The sequence below is a fragment of the Sciurus carolinensis genome, chromosome X (genome assembly GCF_902686445.1).
Source record: "Sciurus carolinensis chromosome X, mSciCar1.2, whole genome shotgun sequence".
Taxonomy (NCBI): Eukaryota; Metazoa; Chordata; class Mammalia; order Rodentia; family Sciuridae; genus Sciurus; species Sciurus carolinensis.
This window is the reverse complement of record NC_062232.1, coordinates 45,491,368-45,510,701: the sequence shown is the minus strand read 5'-3', so window position 1 is coordinate 45,510,701 and position 19,334 is coordinate 45,491,368. Positions and strand designations below refer to the sequence as shown.

The 19,334-nt window shown below is 34.0% G+C and overlaps 1 protein-coding gene across 3 annotated transcripts in view; it reads right to left on the bottom strand.

Annotated features, from left to right (window-relative positions):
• Positions 1-19,334, bottom strand: part of Klf8 (KLF transcription factor 8) — a 270,827-nt gene that overhangs the window by 187,671 nt on the left and 63,822 nt on the right. For all 3 annotated transcript variants that reach the window (XM_047536809.1, XM_047536807.1, XM_047536810.1), the window contains one exon: positions 10,394-10,443. The gene's annotated coding sequence lies outside the window, so the exon portion shown is untranslated. The remainder of the gene's footprint in view (positions 1-10,393; positions 10,444-19,334) is intronic.

Below are 19,334 nucleotides of genomic sequence, written 5' to 3'. Positions count from 1 at the left end.
CAGTTTATAGATATATTTGCCTGTACTGACTAAAATTAGTCATGTTCATAGCATATGACATAGTAATTCAACTACTTTATATATAACCAACACAACTGTGTGCATATGGAACAAAACTCCACTATGTACATAAAATTTCATACAGCTTTATTAACAATAGTCCCAAGCTGAACACTACTTAAATGTCCATGACTTAAATAAGTTATGGTATAGAAACACAGTGGAACACTATTAAGTAATGTAAAAAGGACAAACTATTTCAGCATCAGTGAATGTTAAAATCATAAAGTTGAGTGAATAAGCTAGATACAATGGAGTACATACCATATGGTTCCATTTATATAAATTTTCATAAAAAATGATACTAATCTATGATGATAAAAATCAGCATAGTGATCTTACTTGGGATGTAGTAACTAGAAGAAAGTAGTAGGGGTTTCTGAGAGGCTGATACTGCTCTGTTTCTTTTGTCTGATATAGATTACACAGGTATGTTTAATTTAAGAAAATTGAGCTGTGCATATATAATTTCCATACTTTTTATGTAAGTATTCCCTACTACAATAAAATATTAGCAAATCAGAATAACATGCATATTCTGACTGGAGAAAGGGGTCATTTGAGACAAAGGGAAAGATATTTACAAAGGTCCTGTGATATGGAGGAGCACACTGAATTGTGATTATTTCAGTGGGGAAGAAGCAAGTTAGGCTTATAGGTAAGGGAGGAGAGATAGAGAAAGCCTTTTAGTTCTGTAATATGGTAAGGTGATCAATAGCATGTAATACGTATTTACATATGCCATCTAACTGAATGTCCCAGAAGTATTTCAGCATGTATATTTGGAAATGAAATATCTGATACTAAATCCATACACTGAAAATTGCTCTTTCTTTGGTACCATTTTCTATTCCATTGTTCAGGTCAGAATTCTGGAAGTCACCATTATTTCTTCCCTTCCCTCACCAATTTCTACTAAATCTCTTCATTTATATATTTAGAATTGACCTTTCTTCTTAGTTCAAACTCTAGTCTATTTCTCATTTGGACTATTACAAATGCTTTCCAATAGTGTTCCTGCAGCTAGTCTCTCTTCTAAGCATGTTCTGCACTGCTGAAGCATGATGTTTTTAAACACTCAAATCCATAGCATGCCTTATACTGCCCTTTCTGATACCAGTGCTCTTGTCTTCTCTAAGTTGCTGTCCTAAACAGCACCCCCAGCTGACTGTGTGCTGATGTTTAAAGTGCTGTTTTAATTCCCTTCATATTTAGTGCATGCACAATTCTAGAATGACAGAGATAGTACTTAAAAACCCTTTGTTGCTCTCCCCAGTCACCACTAAATTCTGTCTTATGAGGAATGAATACTTATCTGACTGGTAAGATTCCATGATACATAAGTACATGATCGTAGTCAGCTGTCCATTCTTTTCTACTAATCAGGCTCATCTGTGAAATCTGATGTTCTACTGCAGATATATCTCAAGTAAGGGTCTGAGATTCAGGTTTGTGTTAAGTTAGAGGTAAACAGGTCCCATAAGGCCTCTGAAATGAACCATAATATCCAGCTTGACCTACCACAGTTCTCTCCCAGAATTCAGGGGGAATTAATCTGCCTATGTGTTAATTTGTTACCATTGTTTCCAGTGTATTTTTCCTCAGGAAATTTGTAACAAGGAGGGCTACTGTACAGTATTGTTATTCCTTGGTATTCTGAATCAAATGCCATTAAATCCTACTAGTACTTCTAAAAATACATATGCATAGAAGAAAATTGGACTCAGGACTTCATTGTCCCATATAAGCCTTGTCACTAACTTTATGTGTCCACATCTGCTTTTGACCATTGTTTCTCAAAAGTATATCACTATGGAGACTATTAAAGTATTACCAAACATCCAGAACATAGAACTTAGAATGGTTTGAAGCACACAATGAGTGCTCAATATCTTGGCTTAATGTTAATCAAGATAATCAAATAACCTTTGAAATAGTAAACGAGCAATTTGATGAGAAAGAAGTCATTTTGTAACTAGATATTCTTAATACTCTCTGAAAGCAAGATTTCAAAACAGCAACCATGGTTTTCTAAAAGTTCATTCTCCAAGAGAAACAAAAGACTAAGAAGTAGCTTAATAACAGTCAATAATAATAGTAAAAAATCTGGGTTTTATAACAAGTGAACTATCTGAGAGGATTTGGTCATATTTATGTAATCCATTACTAATTTTTCCTTTGTAGTCACAAGATTAACTGCCATATACAGATTACTATTATTACTTTTTATGATGATGAGTTGTTTCCTTTCTTATTCTGTTAGGAATACAGAATTCAAAGCAGATTGAACAGATTTAAATAGCACTATAAGGATTCAGCTTACACATATGACCAAAACATCTGGAGAGTAAAGATTGTCAGACCCAAAAATCACTGAAATTGAGTGAGAAGTGATTTAACTAACTTCCTTAGAAACATATGAAAAGCAGAATATTTGCCACCTTTCTGAGATGGCTTATGGAGAAACTCAATGAACTCCACAATTAGTGCCATCATATGGTTGTACAACAATCCTTCCTGAATATAGATACATAGATTCCTACAATTTGTAACTTTTATTAGGACATACATATACCAAACACACACATTCCTCTCTCTCTCCATTCCCCTCCAAATCTCATTTGTCTCTTGCTCTTGCTCTCTCTCCTTCAAACATGTGCATGTGTATGTACACACACACACACACACACACACACACACACACAGAGTGTAATACAGACTTGCTGATAATCAACAATATTTTTAACCAACAAAAATGGCAATTTCATATGGTTCAACTGAAAATATTCATACATATGCATAATAAATCAGTGTATAATATGTATATTTCCCTCACCAGAAACTTAGGCAATACAAGTTTCCATAAACACCAAACCATTAAACTTAGCCACAGAAGATAATTCAGTTTTTTGTTTTTTTTTTTTTTTTTTTTTTTGGGTGCTGGGGATCGAACCCAGGGCCTTGTGCTTGCAAGGCAAGCACTCTACCGACTGAGCTATCTCCCCAGCCCTGATAATTCAGTTTTAATCAGCAATTGCATTCTCCTTTCTATCCAGCAGACACACTCACACACAAAAGAAAATGAAAGCCTTCACTATCGTTTCCACTTAGAGCTATATTAAAGATAGATTTCTTTCTTTCCTCTAAGTAGCATATTTTCATTTGTAGTTAATAAAATGGAAATTAAAATTAATAAAAATGAATAAATCATTTTAAAATGTATTTGAGTAGGAACAGGTATAGTAAGCAAAGGTACAACAACAAAAAAATAAGACTCTACTCTTTTAGCCAAAATGAATGCCATTTTTTCCATTCAGCTTTATTTCAGTTACTTAAAGAAAACAATCTTTCTTTTACTTTGAACTAAAAAGAGAATTAAATAAAGGGTTACACTATATAACTGAAAGGGACTATCCATTCCACTAAAGATTATGACAGTAATAATCACTACCACCCCTCAAAAAAATCTAACCCACTAGCAAACATATACCATCACCACCATTATTCCCAGTACACTGGGAGAACTGCCTGCTCACTTTTTATGGCACAGCAATCTTTTCTGTACCTCACAACCATCGTGTCAGTCTAAGCCCCTTCCCTAATCTCTCTTCTCCCTCATACCAGCTGCATACATATACTTCTCTTTTTGTCAGAAAGGCTTAGTATTCCCTTTGCTTCCTCCAGTGCAGAAGGAAACATTTCAGTGTTGGCCAGGAGCTTTTGACAGGGCAAGGAAAGAGATTCTGTTCTGGGCTCACTGCCATTGTGTTTGGAAACCTGCTTCAGCTCTGTAAGGTCACACTCCCAGTATACACTATCACAGTCCCAGTATGCCTGTGAGCTTGCTAGGTCCCAAATATTAGCTTTCCAGAGTCTGCTTCTGTGTTGTAGGAAAAAATTAATAACAAATGAAAACTTATTCTTATGAGTCCTGCTGCTATTTCCTTTAGGCAGGACTGACTGAGATTGAAAGTAGGTAATAGATTTCTAGGCCAGACACTTTGGTATTTTCCATAATAGAAAAACCTACTTGATTTTAAAACCAAATGTTAAAGATATAATCTATCTCTTCCCAATCCTCCACTGGCCTTTCCCAATGAACTAATACACTTTTAAAAATGTTTCATTATGAAAAGTTTTATTTTATAATATAACCACATGGTATTTCACTTAAAATACTATTTTAAAATAACTATAAAACTTACAAGGTAAAGGAACTAACAAGAAAAATGAACTTAAAGTCCAACTTTTTCCTTGTGCAACTGAAGGAAATGAGAAACTTAATTTGAAAATTTGTCTAACACTAAAATTGTGTAGAATGAGGCAGGTCATTCCCCTCTGAGTAAAGTGGCTAAAATGCAGACACAGGAACACAAATATTTGTATGATGCTGGGTATGTTAATGAACTCCTCTATGCCTTAGTTTATTTTCCCATATGTAAGTGGGAATAATAATATCACCTATATCATAAGTTCATAATGAAGATTCCTTGGCCTAATTAATGTAAAGCACTTATAAGAGTGCATGGATATAGCATTTATGTGAATTCTTATAATTTCTAGTAATTTTTCATCTGGCATAAGGAATGAATGGCATGTTTTTACCATTCATAAAGTCTGGGAAATTAAAAATTAATATGTCCTCACCAAGAGTTATTACTTTTTAAAATAATTAAAATAGAAGAAAGGAAATTAATAGTTTTTAAAACTTCAAATTACTAGGGTAGCCTCCAGGGCTTTGGCCACAAGAATATCAATTTTGATTGATACATTCAACAAATATGCGAACTATTCACATTATGGTAGGCATATACTATGTACTTTACATATGCTGCCTTATTACCTCACAATAATTCTGGGGAAGTGCTAGTATTGTGACTATAAATGCAGTGAGGAAAAGTGATTTGCCCAAGATTATACAGCTACAACTACTTGAGCTGAAGTTTGAATGCAAGTTCCAAAGATCAGGTTCAACAACAAGCAAAAATTGAGCTGACATTGCATGGAACTCTAGAAGCAACAGCTTTAAAAACTTTACCTTTGTAATTAGAGCTTCTCTTTGTTAGTTACTTATTTTACACACCACACACACACACACACACACACACACACACACACACAGTCTGGAAAAGAGAATGCTGTTTAAGAGAGTTTATATACTTACTTTAAAGGAACAGAGACTGAAAAGGCAAAACTCTCCCCTATTTCCAAGACATTTCTGTGGCCTTCGTTTTGACTCATAATTTTCTACCTTCTCAAGAGAAATCCTAAACATTCTTTCTTCAAAACTTCTCTTACATTAGTGCCCTTCTTTCTATCATCAAAGATGCTACTGTCCTTGTTTATATCCTTGTTAGCTATTACAACAACCTTTCCACTATTTTTTTCTGTTGCTACTCACCCCTTCCTCCTTTGCAGCTGAGAAATATATGTATCCACCACTATGGCCTTCACTTTGCTTGAACACACCCACCTGGAGTTTTAGCAAAATGAGAAAACTCAAAACATTCTATTAAGTCAGAATATGGTAGAGCTAGAAAAGTTCTACTGAGAAGGGCAAAGACTGTTTCATTTTCCTTCCTCAAATCTTCAGTGACCTAATAGAAGATAGATAAAGGCAGTATACCAGATTAAGACAGATGGTCAGTAAACAGATGAAAAGATATTTAGCCTCACTTGTTATCAAGGAAATTCAAATTAAAACAACATTGAAATATTAACCCATCAAAATGAAAAACAACATAAAGGATTGTTGAGTGTGTGAAATAAAACAAATTCTCAAACACTGCTGATGGGGGTAAAAACCAGCGCAGCCACTTTGATGAGTGATTCAGGCTGAAAATGTGCAATCTTGTGACCCAGCAGATCTACTCCTGAGTACATACTTTAAGTAGATATTCTTAACCTGAGGTCTGGAGGCCTTCAGGGGATCCATGATGTTGGATGGAAAGTAAACAACTTTGTTTGCACTAACTGAAGTACAGCATTTATTTTCATAAGGAATGTAGGCAAAAAGTCAGTTTTATTATGAATACATATATCTTTGCACTAACATTAATTCTAAGTATTTGTGCAGAGAATATTTTTACACTCATTGGTATTTTTAAATTACAATAGCTATTAGACCCACTAATAGGTCTTACTATTTAACGAATTTTAAAAAGAATCATGCCGGGCATGGTGGCGCACACCTGTAATCCCAGTGACTTGGGAGGCTGAGGCAGGAGGATCACAAGTTCAAACCCAGCCTCACCAACTTAGCAAGACCCTTAGCAATTCAGTGAGACCCTGTCTCTAATAAAATAAAAGAAAGGGCTGGGGATGTGGCCTGGGTTCAATCCTGGTATCAAAAATAAAAAAGAATTACTTTTTTATATCACAATTTTAAAAATAATTTGATAAATATATTTTCATAAAATTGGTTTCTTTGTAATTTGAGGCATTGTGCTTTATGTATTGAATAATGATTTTCTGAGAATGGGTCCATAAACATCTCCAGATTCTCAAAAAAATACATAGCACAAAAAGGTTAAGAATCTCTGTTATAGAAATATTCTTGCACAGATATATCTGGAAAAACACATTTCTTAAATCTTTATTTGACAAATAACTGTATAGACTTATTGTATACAACATGTTTTGAAATACGTATACATTGTGATATAGTTCAATGAAGCTTATTATATCATGAATTGTCTCACATTTGTGTCATTTTTTGTGACAGGAACATTTAATTCTTAAAACTTAAAATCTATTCCCATAGCCTATTTTTTTTTGTAGGGGTGGGGTACTGGAGATTTAACCTAAGGAACTTTAACACAGCTACATCCCAAGTCCTTTTTATTTTTATTACTTTTGTTTTTAACTTTTTAAACTGAGTCTCTATGTTGCTAAGGCTGGCATGAATTTGCAATCCTCCTACTTCAGCCTCCTGAGTCAATATAATTACCTGTGTGTGGCCTAGTTCCCTTGGCCATTTTTAAGAATACAATAGATTGATTGTTACTAGATACTCACCATGTTGTACAATAGATCTCTTGGAATTATTCTTCCTATTTAACTGAACTTTTGACCAACATCTCCCCAACCACCATGATCCACTCACCTGCCAGACCTCAGTAACCACCATTCTCCTCTCTGCTTGTATGAATTCAATTTTTCTAGATTCCACATGAGTGAGATCTTGTGGTATTTGTCTTTCTGTGCCTGATGTATTTCATTTAATAAAATGTCCTCCAAATTCATTCATATTGTCACAAATGACAAAATTTTCTTCTTTTATGGCTAAATAGTATATCATTGTAGGTATATTCCACATTTTTATCCATTTATCCTTTAGTGGACACTTAGATTACATATCTTAGCTACTATGAAAAATGCTACAATAAATGAACATGTTAGTGCATGTATCTCAATATAGTAGTTTATTTCATACACACATTTACATACATATACTGGATATATATATCATATATATAATCTCATATATGATATATGAGATTGTTGGACGATACTGTGGTTCCATTTTTAATTTTTTGAGGAATTTCCATACTGCTTTCCATAATAACTGCCTAATTAAAATTCCCACCACCAGTGCACCAGTCTTTCCTTTTCTTTATATACTTACCACTACTTGTTATCTTTTTTAAAAAAGCTATTTTAATAGGTATGAGGTGATATTGCATTTTGGTTTTAATTTGAATTTCTCATATGGCTAGTGAACATTTTAGAATTTTAAACAACCTAATATCAATCAATAGGAGAATAAATAAGTCAAATGTAGCATAGTCATACAAGTGAATATCAGAGGAATGAACAAGGTTTATATATATTAACCTGACTAGATGGCAATAACTCCAATCTGAATGGAAAAGAATAGATGTAGAATAATAGGTGCAACATGTTTTAATTTAGGATATTAATTTAAGAGTATACACAAGGAACTTACCATATATTGCTTAACAATCCATATGTAGGTATGTAAAAATATTAAAAATGGACAAGACACCATGCTTTTATAATTAGGTCAAAACGAATTCTGTCACATATAACTAAAAAGAACCAATTAATTTAAAAAAATGGACTAGGCAAAGATATAGACCAAACTCACAATTATGGTTTGCATTTGTGTGGTGCGGAGTCAGGCTAGAGAATGACATATTGGACAAGGAGTTAATTTCTAAAGAACCCCACACATCCTTAAATCTATTCTATTGTCCATGTTGTTCCTTCCCACTAGAATACTTTATGATTCCACATGTCAAAAGCATATATCCATTCTTCTATGGTTTGGATATGCTTTAACTGTGTACCCCAAAAGATAATATGTTGGAACTCTGATAGAGGTGGTGGGACCCATAAGAAGTAAGGCCTAGCAGGAGTTAATTAAGTCACTGGGACAATTGCCCCTGGAAGGGATTAGGACAGTTCTTGTGGGATCAACTTAATTCTCACCAGTTATTATAAAAGAGCAAGGCTGTTTCCTGTCCCCTTACTCTGCTTCCTGCCTTGCCGTATGATCTTTCCCACTCGTATGCACTCCCACAACTGTAATGCCATCTGCTGTGAGGCATTCACTAGAGCCAAGCTGATACCAGTGCCATGCCCTTGAACATTTAGAATTGTGAGTTAAAATACCCAACCTCAGGTATTTCATTATATTAACAGAAAACTGGCTAATATAAAAGTCTAGCTCAAATGGAATTTTCCTCAACAGACTTTTCCTGATTTCCAAGAAATCAATTTACCTCTTAATGTTATATAATCTTATTGTTCCTTAGTAATAGAGTGGAGTGGCAGAAGAAATAGTGGTAGTGGAAGAGAGGTGTGCAAGGTGGCAAGGTCAACTATTTAAACTTGAGTTATTTTTTTTTTAGTACAAACTGGTGAAACGAACTTCTACTTTCTTTCTCAGCCATCTGCTCCCTTAAAATGACATGAAAGTTTTCAGTAGAGGTCTGACACTGGGACTGAAAAAGGTCCGAAGAAAAACAAGTAAAAATGGTATAAAGATAGAAAGAGACTTTCATTAGGGCAGTATCCTTGGTTGAGATCATTAATTTAAACCTAAAGCAAGGGAGATGACTTTGATTTTCGGACTAACATACATACCTTCCACAGAAAACTGTAGGCATGCCCAAAATTACCTGGTCACACCAAAGATACCTCACAACTTGTTTTCTATACCTAGATTCATGATTGTACTGATATCTTCTGTTTTGTCCTTCAGATTCACTCCTCACTCTGTTTTGTGTTCCTAAAGGTTAGTTTTTGTATACTTCATCAACATGTGCCCCATCTCTAGCTTTGCTAAGTGTTTAGCCAATGAGAAACACCAGCATGAGATTAGAGTGAGAGAGGTTGACATACTTATTTTCTAAGCTACCACGGTGCAAGATCACTGCAGGATGGCTGCTTCCTTTAACTAAATATCATAGCTTCTGCGAAGTGGCACTCTTTAATAGCTGTACCGACTCATAATTCTACGAATCATGTGATTCCTAGAACCACTCCCCTTTAGACCTTGGAGTAACAGCACTTCCTAAGAATATGCTTAGAATATTATACTATACTTTGTCCTTTCTCTATCCCTTACTCACAATTTTGTAAGTAGTTTCAGTAATAAACTTTACCCAAATTACTTAATATAAGCAGGGCATATGTTTTCAGCTGGAACATTCATTGATACAACAATCATCATCATAATCCAAGCAACACTTGTCAGCATTTATTGTGCATTTACTATGTGCCCGACTTCATTCCAAATATTCAGTATGTATTGACTTAACTGAGTCACTTTCATAATAACTCTTATGAGGTAATTATCATTTTCTTTTCTTTTTTTTTCTTTGGTACCAGGGATTTACCCCAGGATGCTTAACCACTGAGCCACATCCCCAGCCCCTTTTTATTTCTTTTATTTTGAGAGGGGTCTCACTAAGTTGCTAAGAGCCTCACTAACTTGCTGAGGCTGACTTTAAATTTTCAACCCTCCAGCTTCAGCCTCCTGAGCCACTGAAATTACAGGTGTGTGCCACCGTGCCCAGCTGTTATTTTATTTTCTACAAATTACTTAATCTCTCCTTTCCTGATCTCTGATCCAGGTATTTTCCTCTCTATTTTAATGTAAAAAGAAATTGGTGTTGCCTCTTCCTCCATCATTCAAAGGTGTAGAATTGATAAGGCCTCAAATGCATCAAGACTTGCAAAAATAATATATGGGTAAGAGAAAGGACATACTTTAGTGATATTCAGAATGAGATGAGGAAAGAAAAGCTACATAAAGTCAATTATATAAAATTGATAAATTACATTAGGAGAAATTATTCCTCACCTTCCATTTTACTCCTTCTGATGTTCTTCTGTCAGAGAATGACTTGCAGGCTAAAAGGGAAATGGAAGAAGGTAAAATATACATAAGGAAGAGGAAACATGCATGACAACTAAACCAATAGTAAGAAATTATATAAATCTTTTTTTCTCATTTTTAAAAAAATTTTAATTTGTTCTAATTAACCAAGTTGTTAAAGTTTATCACCAATAAGGGGGTTGAAAAATACAAGAAAAATAAGCCATAGATGCAAATCAAAAATATCTAAATAGAAATTAGGGGTTTTTTAAAATTTATTTTTATTGTAAACAAATGGGATACATGTTGTTTCTGTCTGTACATGGAGTAACAGCACACCATTTGCATAATCATACATTTACATAGGGTAATGATGTTTGAATCATTCTGTTATTTTTTCCTTCCCCCCCACCCCTCACACCCCCCTCTTTTCCCACTATACAGTCCCTCCTTCCTCCATTCTTGCAACCCTCCCACCCCCCCCATTATGTGTCATCATCCGCTTATCAGTGAGGTCATTCGTCCTTTGGATTTTTGAGAATGGCTTATCTCACTTAGCATGATGTTCTCCAATTTCATCCATTTACCTGCAAATGCCATAATTTTATTATTCTTTATAGCTGAGTAATATTACATTGTATATATATATATATAAAGTATATATACATGTATATATGTATATGTATATATATATATATATATATATATATCACAGTTTCTTTATCCATACATCAATTGAAGGACATCTAGGTTGGTTCCACAGTCTGGCTATTGTGAATTGAGCAGCTATGAACGTTGATGTGGCTGTATCTCTGTAGCATGCTGATTTTAAGTCCTTTGGGTATAGGCTGAGGAGTGGGATAGCTGGGTCAAATGGTGGGTCCATTCCAAGTTTTCCAAGGAATCTCCACACTCCTTTCCAGAGTGGCTACACTAATTTGCAATCCCACCAGCAATGTATGAGTGTACCTTTTTCCCCACATCCTCTCCAACACCTATTGTTGCTTGTATTCTTGATAATTGCATTTGAATTTGGGTGAGATGGAATCTAAGGGTAGTTTTGATTTGCATTTCTCTTATTACTAAAGATGGTGAACATTTTTTCATATGTTTGTTGATTGCTTGTAGATCTTCTTCTGTGAAGTGTCTGTTCATATCCTTACCCATTTATTGATTGGGTTATTTGTATTCTTCATGTAGAGTTTTTTGAGTTCTTTATATATTCTGGAAATTAGTGCTCTATCTGAAGTATGAGTGGCAAAGATATTCAGAAATGAGTGTTTTTTTTAAATCATATTTTCTAGTACTTTTCAATGATAATGTTACCATGCGATTTTATTTTTCATCATATACAGTCTTGAATTGTTCTTCGTTTCATACGTGTTCCTGTTCTCTCAATAAACAGAGGAAGAGGCTTTTTCTTTTGAATCCTACTGGGCTCAGCACCCCTTGATCAGAATCTATTTTCCAAAGCTTCCCAATGTTCACGGAATGATATTCAGATATTTTACAAAGGCTCTACTGCAAAGGTTCTGTACAGTCAGGGAAATAAAGGAAAGAAGTAATTTTGGAAATCTAAAACCAATGAATAGTTTCTATTTCAATTACTCCTATCCCTCCAAGTTCATTTTGTATTCCTTCCTTCTTTACTTTCTTTATTTCACATACCCTGCCCTTTTGTAATACTTAGATATTCTACATTTCTTTTTTACATGCCTGGTATTCTGAGATTAATATATAAATTACATTACATACCAGTTATATATAATACACATACACATAAAATATGAATTTCAATTAGATATCTGAAAATAATGCTTTGCTTTAATTAGACTAATGGTTTTACAGATTCTTTAAAGCCATGGGAGTGAAGAGGACTGAAGTTAATTATTGGGCTAAGATACAGTTTGTAGGAGTAGCATAGCAACTTAGAAAATAAAACCTGTAGTCTTAATCTATATATTGACTCATTTATTCATTAAGCAAACATTTATTGAGCATCCACTCCTTTTAAAACCCAAATATCCTACAGGATCCCTATTCATTTGTTCAATCAATATTTTCTGTCAAACATGTGCCAGAAAAAAATGTTAGGCACTTTGATGAATGCAACAAAAATGATCCAAGTTTTCATGTAAGGTACAGACTAATGGGGAAGATAGATACTAAATATAGCACAAATTGACCATTTATAATTTTGTAAGTTCTACACATGTGAAGTACAATGTGCAGTAAGAATGAATCACAGAAAGACCTGACCTAGTCCAAGTGTCTGAGCAGGTTGCACTGAAGAAATGATATGTAATTGCTAATCCCCCCACACAAAGACCCAGAAAGATGAGTAGGAATTAAGAAAAAAGATGGGTAGACTTGATTCTATGCTGGTTGTATAAGAAAGGAAGTAATCAGAACCACCCCTCAGTGATATTTCACAAATGTATCACAAAATACCAATGTTAGGAGTTCCAAAATGGTCCATAACAGATGCCGGCATTTACCTTCTTTTCCACAAAGAAAAACCAAAGCAACATCTGGATCACTGCATTATGAGGTGAGTTACTATAGAAGAATTTTGGGACCCAAAAAGATAAATCGGAACACTGTGAGATTCTGAGACCTGCAACAACAGCACAGAAAGAGAAAACACCCTGACAGATACAATACTGTCTCCCCAGCTAGGGGAGGAGGTTACTCTGCAGGGGCAAGATTGAATAGGAGAATCCCAGCAATCTCCATCACCATGGACACAGACAATCCGAGCTACAAAAAGTTTCACAATGATCATAGTTTTACAGATCAATTAGGGGAACAGCCTGTAATCTGCACCATACCTTTGTTTTGCACAAGGAATTCACATTGTCCCACAACCAACCCCAGAGACTAGACTGTTATGGCTGATACCATCTTCAGAGGGAGCTATTATTTTAATTCATACCAATTTAAGGGTCAAAAACTCCTACATATCCCCATCTCTGGGATATAATATATACCATACCACACTAGCATGGGGAAATGTATCCTCATTGACCCAATATGTCCAAGCAGAGAAGCTGTAACCCCCGCATCCAAACCCACTAAGTATCCTGTACTTCATGAGTGAGGTATTTCAGCACAAAGGGGAAAGAGAGAATGCCACCCATGAGAACTGAGACCAGGGCACTTGTCCATGGGGGAAAAGGGTGTAGTGAACCATGTATAGACATTGACCAATGCCAGAAAAGATGGCAGGCACTTGTATAGCTCTCACCAGCCACATTATTCCTATACCATGTGCAGCATGTTCCTCTCTTTTGAGGGCTACATCTGGGCATGCACTCATCTCCCTTTGGGACTAGGAATGTACCAGATATGCAAATCTCAACACAGAAACATAAGAAACAGGGAAATAAAGTCATATGATACCTCTAGAACACAATGACTTTCTAGAAATAGAACTCAAAGAAAATTATATTGAAAAGATGTCTGATAAAGAATTTTTAAAGAATATTACTAGAAGCCAAATGAGATTCAAGAGAACACAGATAGTTGTAAAAATTTTTAAATGAATCATGATATGAATAAGATATTCATGAAAGAGATAAAGATCTTGAAAAAGAACCAAACAAAAATCTTGGAAATACAGAGCTCAATAAGTCAAACTTTAAAAATACAGTTGGAAGCCTTAATAACAGATCAAATGAAGCAGATGAAAGAATATCTAAATTTTTAAGACAGATCATTTGAAATACCCCAGTCAGACAAAAGTAAAAAAAGAAGAATGAAGATAACCTTCACAGCTTTGGAGGGCACCATTAAAGGAACAAATGTTTGTGTTTTGTGGTACTTAAAGGAAAAGATAAAGGGGAAGGTATAGAAACATATTTAAAGTAATAATAGATAAAAACTTCCCTAATCTTTGAAAAGATGTGGACATCCAGTTACAGGAGGTCCATGGAACCCCAAATAGACACAGTATGACCAGAAAAGATTCTTAACCTACCACATTAGAATACAACTGATAGAAGAAAAAGAAGTTTCTGAAGACTGCAAGACAGAAGAACTATGTCACATTTAAGGGAACCACCAATATACTTCAAGTAGATTTCAACAGGCCAGGAATAAATGGAATGACATATTACGAATTCTGAAAATAACAAATAACTTTCAGTCAAAACTACTATATCTTGAAAACCTATCCTTTACAAATAGAGAAGAAATAAATGTTTTGCAAGTTAGGCAAAAATGGAGGGAATTCATTATGACCAGACCAGGTAGAAGACAATTTTCCAGGCCTTAAATACAGGATATATAATCTTGAAAATATAGTCAGCAATAAAGCAAACATGACAAGAAACCATGACCAGAATATTCAAGAAATCTGGAACATTAAGAGAATAAACCTAAGAATCATCATCACTGAGGTGCATACGAGATAAGGGTATGCATAAACTTTGCAATGAAATAATGTCAAAAAAATTTTTCAACCTTGGGAATGAAAATCCAGATACAGGAGACATTCAGAAGTACAAACAGACAAGATCCTCTCATGAAACATTATAATTAAAATGTCTGATATACAGAATAAGGATAGAATTTTAGAAGCATCAAGAGAAGAATGGAAAGGTTATATTTAGGGGTTAGTCAATAAGAATGACTTCTGATTTTTCTACATGAACTCTTAAACCAGAAGAGCTTAGAACTATGTATAACAAACCCTGAAAGAAAATAAATTTCAACCTATATTGTAAAATATCCAGCAAAGCTTTCCTTCAGAATTAAAGAAGCAAAAATATTTCTAAGGTAAGCATATACTAAGGGAATCCATGACTATAAAGCCAGCACTACAGATCATACTTAAAGAAATATTAAGGCATAAATAAAAACAAATTCAGAGCCAGCAAGTGGACAAATCTCATTATAAGAGTACATAATTAAAAAATTAATAGCTTTCCTATACTCAATGAATCTGCCAGGAAAGAAATCAGGAAACCAATTCCATCCACAATAGCCTAAAAAAACTTGAGAATAAATCAAACCATAGAGGAGAAACACCATTACAATGAAAATTACAGAACATTGAAGAAAGAAATTTAAGAAGAACTCAGAAGACAGAAAGTCCCCCATGTTCTTGGATAGACAGAATTAATATCATTAAATGACCATAGTACCAACAGTGATATACAGAGTCAAAGAGATCCCCATCAAAATACCAGTGACATACAGATTCAATGAGATCCTATGAAAATACCAATGACATTCTTCACAGAACTACAACAAAGTCCTAAAACTCATATGAAGGAATAAAACACACAGAATAGTCACAAAAATCCTAAGTAAGAAAAGTGATGCTGGAGGGACCACAATGCCTGATAAATTATACTACAGAGTGATAGTAACAAAAACAGTATGTTATTGGCATCAAAACAGACATGAAGACCAATGGAATATAAGACAGACAAATCCACATAGATACAAATCATCTAATCCTCAACAAAGATGCCAAAAATATACATTGGAGAAAACATAGCATTTTTGACAGATGGTTCTAGAAAAACCATATACCAAAATGGAGAAAAATAAAACTAGATCCCTATCTTTCACCCTTCACAAAAGTCAACTCAAAATGGATCAAAGATCTAAAAATTAGACCAGAAACTTTGCAACTAACAGAAGAAAACACATACTTAACACTTTAACATATTAATGTAGGCACCAACTTCATAAACAAGACCCGTAAAACTCAAGAAACAAAACCAAGAATCTATAAATGGGATAGCATAAAATTCAAAAGCTTCTGTATAACAAAGGAAACAACTAAGAGCATGAAGAGAGAGCCTACAGAATGGGAGCTCTCTTCAACAGGAAATTAATACCTAGAGTGTATAAAGAACTCAAAAACCAGCACTGAAACAAAATCCAATCAATAAATGAATAAATAATGTAAATAGACATATTTCAAAAGAAGAAATGCAAATGGCCAAGAAATACATGAAAAATGTTCAACAGCTCTAGCAATCAGGAAAATACAAATCAAAACTATACTGAGATTTTATCTCACACCAGTCTGAATGGCAACCATAAAGAATAAATAACAATAACTGTTGATGATGATGTGGGGCACAGGTACACTTATATATTTTTGCTTAGAATGTAACTTAGGACAACTCCTTTGGAAAGTAGTATGGAGATTACTCAAAAGACTAGGAATTGAACCAACATATGACCCAGCTATTCCACTCCTTGGTACTTACTAAAAAGAACTAAAATCATCACACTACAGTGATATAGTAATGTTTATAGGAGCACAATTCATGATAGCCAAATTATGGAACCAGCCTAGGTGCCCACCAATAGAAGAATGGATAAAAAAATGTGGTATATATACACAATGGAGTTTTATTCAGTCATAAAGAAGAATGAAATTATGTTATTTCCTGGTAAGTGTATGAAAGAAGAGAACATCATACTAAGTGAAATAAGCCAGACTCAGGAAGTCAAATGTCAAATATTTTCTCTCATATGTGGAGATATAGAAAGAAAAATTAAAATTAAAAAGGGATCTCATGAAAATAGAAGGGAGGATAATAGAACACTAGAATTGGATCAAAAGGGAGAGAAATTTGGAGGTCATGAGGAAGCATTGGGGAATGAAATTCACCAAATTATGCTAGGTCCAAGTATGAATACACCACAATGAATCATATATACATATATTATCCTGTACATATATGTATCATACTAATTAAAATAATAATAATAATAATAAAAGGGAGATCAATAAACTAATACAAGTGGATCAAGGGAATCGGGAGGGGTAAGAAAAGGAAGGTACTTGGGAAAGAGAGTGATCAAATTACATTATGTACCTATGCAAATATGGCATGTGTACCACTATTATGTCTAATTACAATGCACCAATAAAATTAATAAAAATCAATAGTTTCTGTATATACCAATAATCAATCTGCTGAAAAAATATATCTTAAAAACAATTATAGTCACAATATCTTCAAAAAATTAAAATACCTAGGGGTGAATCTATCCAAGGAGGTGAAATACCTCTATAATGAAAATTATAGAACTCTGAAGAAAGAAACTGAAGAACTGTCAAAGTAGCAAAACCTATCAAGTTCATGGATGGGCATGATTGATACTGTTAAAAGGGTCATTATAAAAAGTGATCTACAGACATAATGAAATCCCCATCAAAATACCAGTGATATTCTTTACAGAACTAGAAAAAAATTCCTAAAATTCACATGGAAAAATAAAAGACCCAGAATAGCCAAACAATTCTGAGCACAAAGTTCAATTCTGCAGTCATCACAATACCCAATTTCAAATTATACTACGGAGCCATAATACCTAAGTCAGAGTGGTACTGGTATAAAAACAGACATTTAGATCAATGGAACATAATAGAATACAAGAAAACAAACCAACGTACCTACAGTCATCTGATTGTTGACAAAGGGGCCGAAAATACACATTGGAAAAAAGACAGCTTCTTTTTTTTAATTTTTAATTTATTTTTATTGTAAACAAATGGGATACATGTTGTTTCTCTGTTTGTACATGGCGTAAAGGCATACCATTTGTGTAATCATAAATTTACATAGGGTAATGTTGTTTGATTCATTCTGTTATTTTTTTCCTCCCCCCCCACCCCTCCCACCCCTCTTTTCCCTCTATACAGCTTCTTTAACAAGTGGTGCTAACAAAACTGGATATCCATATGTGCAGAAATGAATCTAGATCCTCATCTCTCACCCTGTACAAATGCCAATTCAAAGTGAGTTAACTCTGGTCCTGTCTATAAGACCAGAAATTTTCCAACTCTTAGAAAAAGAAATAGGGGAAGCATTTCAGCATATAGACACAGGAAGGCAATTCCCAATCAGAGTCCAGTAGCTGATGAAATAAGACAAAGAATCAGTAAAAAGGAATTGCAGCAAATGAAAAATTTCTGTACAGCAAAAGAAACAACACAGTAGTGACAACCAGCAGTAGAGGAGAAAAATCTTTGCCACTTACTCCTCCAATAAAGGACTAATACCAGAATAAATAAAGAATTCAAAAAGTTAACATTAAAAATAAAAAAACCTAATCAATAAATAGAAAAAAAGAACAGAAAAAATACTTCTCAAAGTAAGTACAAATGGCCAATATTTATTTGAAAAATCAAGGAAAAGCAAATCAAAACTACAATAGGATTCCATCTCACTTCGGTTAGAATGGCAAGTATCAAGAATAAAAATAATAAATGTTGAATAAGGATAAAAAACAATAGTTATACACTGGTGGTAGGAATGTACATTAGTAGAGTCACTATGGAAATCAGTATGGAGGTTCCTCAACAAGCTAAAAATAGATCTACAATATAATCCAGCTATACAACTATTTTCTATTTATCCAAAAGAAAGTGAGTATATTTTATACATACATACATACTCAAATAGAGTTTTTACTCAGGCATAAATAAAAATAAAATTGTGACTTCTGCTGGAAAATGGATGTAACGGAGACCATAATTTTGAGCAAAAAACGTCAGAAAATTATATGTCTTCTCTCATGTATGGAAGTTAGAAAGAAAAAACACATGCAAAAAAGGGACTCTATGAAATCAAGAGTCCAGAATTATACAGGAAGGGGATCAGGGGAGGGAGAAGGGGAAATTATGGGAAATATTGGGGCATGAGATTGATCAAATGATGTTTTTTTATGTATGCATAAACATGCCACAATGAAACTCACTATTCTGTATAATTAGTATACACCAATAACAAAGAACAATTTTAAAGAATACTATTTTGTGAAACATAGGAATTATATAAAATTGAAAGGTCAGTGTCCATAAATAAAATTTTATTTAAATACATAGACACACACACACATACACACACATATATTCCCTTCATATATTACCATGAAAGGACATAAAGTTATT